Source organism: Plasmopara halstedii, assembly GCF_900000015.1.
Source record: "Plasmopara halstedii genome assembly, contig: Scaffold_816, whole genome shotgun sequence".
Taxonomy (NCBI): domain Eukaryota; phylum Oomycota; class Peronosporomycetes; order Peronosporales; family Peronosporaceae; genus Plasmopara; species Plasmopara halstedii.
The window spans coordinates 1,281,426-1,285,046 of record NW_020187732.1 but is presented as its reverse complement, the minus strand read 5'-3'; positions in this window follow the sequence as shown (position 1 = coordinate 1,285,046).

Here is a 3,621-nt window from a genome sequence, read left to right as displayed (position 1 = left end):
GTCCTTTTGGAAGCGGTACTAGATCCCACGTCTTGTTCTTGTTTAGTGAATGCATTTCTGAGACACAAGCCTTGGCCTATTCATCAGCGGCGCTGGATTCCATTACCTACTTGATGGTGGTCGGCACTTCTCCCACTGAATCCACGACGTAAGCAGCTTCAAAGTCTTAGACCGAAGCTGACAATCCGTTAAGTCCTTGCTGCTCGTTGTACTGATTTGAGCGCTTGACACTGGGAAGTTCCGGCTACTGTTCATGCGATTGTGTTCGCTGATGTCGTTAATATTAAACGAGGCCTTTAAATTTATCGCGCTGAACAAAGAGCTTTGCACTAGGAGTCTCTCTGGTGTCTTCAAAGCGATTGCGTACGAGAATGTCGCTTGGTTCCTAAACTATCCTTGTCTTTATCCATTTCAGTGTGTTTGTCTTAATTTTCTACTTGTGTTTCTCCATCTGTATCTCCACTGTCTTCATAGTTACTTTAATCACAATAATAATCATGACTTCCACTATCGAAGACGTCATCGAGAAACTTTACATCACGGCATATTACCACACGACCACTCTTTATGCTTTTGAATCGGTATACTTTTTCATGCTCGTAATGCTCCAATAAAAATGTAAAGCTCGGTTCGAGTATCAAGCTTGGCGCGGTTGTCTTTTGGAACCGTCACAAACGCATGAAAAGAAAAAAAGCAGCAGCTACGCCGACAATGGCTTGACGCGAAGCAATGCATGTCTAATCTAATTCAAGGCTATATGTGCAAAATATCATGAGCTAATAACCGGTCCCAACTGTCTTTATCCTAGGAATACGAAAAAAAGGAAGATCAATCTGCGTTGTGTTCTGCCTAATGCGTTTAAACTTGACTGTCCTCAACGACCACAGTGTTGAAATCAGTATGAAAGCATAGAGTGCTTTACTACTAGGAATACAAACAATAACGGCAGAGCAACTAACATTGCGTCTTGCCTGATATTGTAAATCATGACGCTTCTCAATCCTAAAGCTGTTAAAAACAGCAAGAGCATATAGACTGCTTTTTTATCTCAAGCTATTTTGTCGTGTGTTGCAATCAGCCGATCGCATCTCCTTAAAGCTGCAGCTCCGCCTACAACGGATTAACGCGAAGCAGTGCATTGCTTATGTCTTTTAAGGCTATGGGTGCGAGATATCATGAGCCAATAACAGATTCTAACTGTCTTGGATCCTAGGAATTCGAGCAATAGAACACTTTACAATGTTGTATGTCAGATGCTGTTATACATGCCTGTCGTCAACTTCAACGCTGTCAAAAAATAGCATGAAAGCATAGATCGCTTTGTTCCTAGGAATACAGACAATAGTGGCAGGACAATCTTCTTTTGCTCGATATTGTAAGTCTTGACGCTCCTTAATCCTTACACAATTAGAACAGCAAGAGCACATAGACCGCGTTGCGTCATCTCAAGCTTCTTTGCAGTGTATTGCAACCAGCTGATCATATCTTACTAAAGCAGCAGCTTCGTCAACAAAGGCTTGACGCGAAGCAATGCATGTCTATGTATTTCAAAGCTATGTGTGCAAAATATCATGTGCCAATCAGCGATCATAACGGTCTTGGATCCTAGGAATACGAACAATAATGGTAGAGCAATCTACAATGTGGTCTGCCAGATGCTGTTATACATGACTGTCGTCAACCTTAACGCTGTCAAAAACAACATGAAAGCATGTATCGCTTTGTTCCTATGAATACAAACAAAAGTGGCAGGACAATCTACGATACATTTTGCCTGATATTGGTAATCATAGTGCTACTCAGTCCTAACGCCGTCAAAAACAGCAAGAGCACATTGACCGCGTTGCTTCATCTCAAGCTATTTTGCAGTGTGTCAAAATCATCTGATCGCATCTCTTTAAATCAGCAGCAACGCCGACAACGGCTTTTCGCGAAGCAATGCAAGTCTAATGTAATTCAAGGCTATATCGTGAGCTAATAAACGATCCCAACTGACTTGGATCCTAAGAATACAAATAGTAAAAGAAGATCAATTTACGTTGCGTTCTGTCAGATGCTGTGATATAGACTGTCGTCAGCCTCAACGCTGTTAAAAATTAACATGAAAGGATCGATCGCTTTGCTACTAGGAATACAAAAATTAACGGCAGAGTTATTGAAAAGGATGCTTGAGCAGTAGATAGCAAAATGCAAAGTAAATTTATTTAGGTCCTTAGTTAGCGATATATTAGCTACTTGCAACCGATTTTTTGAAGTTTCTTTTTCTTCAAGGCTCGTTTACTAATTTCGCTAATCATAGCCTCGTATCCCATCCGAACTTGGATCCTGCCTATCCCAACTTGTATCATGCAATCAGATGAAACGCTTTCTTCGAATGTGCTGTCACCATATGCATAAACACATGATGCAACACCATTCCTTACCTGATACGGTAATTACTGGTTCTCGTCATGAAATCGAGACAATTTCTTGACAGCAAGAGTAACCTACGATGCGTTCTGACTGAACTTGTTATACATGACTGCCGTCAGTTTCCACGCTGTTAAAAACAGCATGAAAGCAAAGACGCTTTGCTCCAGGTAATAGAACACATAACGGCAAGACTATCTTCGATGCACTAGTATTTTCAATCATGATGCTCCACAATCCTAACGCTGATAAAAACAGCAAGCGCGTATAGACCGCGTTGCTGTATCTCAAGCTACTTTGCAGTGGATCGCAATCAGCTGATAGCATCTCTCTAAAGCAGCAGCTACGCCGACAAAGGCTTGACGCGAAGCAATGCAAATCCAATGTATTTTAGGGCAATGTGTGAAATAATATCAACCAATAATCGATTCCAACTAATCTCAATCCTTGGAATACGAACGATAACGATAGGGCAATCTACGATGTAGTCTGCAAGATGCTGTTATACATGAGTGTCGTCAATCTTTTCACTGTCAAAAATATCATTAAAGCTTAGATCGCTTTGCTCCTAAAAATACAAAAGAATAACGGCAGAGCAACCTACAATGCGTTCTGTCCGATGTTGTTAACCATGGCGCTCCTCAATCTTAAGGCTGTAAAAAAAAGAGCGCAAAGACCGCGTTGCTGCATCTCAAGCTACTTTGCAGTGGGTCGCAATAAGCTAATTGCATCTCTTTCAGACTGCAGCTACTCCGACAACAGCTTGACGCTAAGTACTGCAAAATATTTCAAGGCTACGTGTGCGAAATATCATGAGCCTATAATCGATCATAACAGTCTTGGATCCTAGGAATAAGAAAAATAATCGCAGAGCAATTTACGATACAGTCTGCCGCATACTGTTATACATGAGTGTCGTCAACCTTAACGCTGTAAGAAATAGCAAAAAAACAAGGATCTCTTTGTTTCTAGGATTACGAACAAAAACGGCAGAGCAACTTACAATGTATTTTGTCCGATATTGTTTATCATGACACTCCTCAATCCTAACGCAGCAAGAGGGCATTGACCGCGTTGCTGCATCTCAAGCTTCTTTGCAGTGGATCGGAATCAGCTGATTGCATCTCTTAAAAGCTGCAGCTACGCCGACAACAGCTTGACGCGAAGCAATACATGTCTAATATATTTTTAAAAGCTATGTGTGAGGAATAA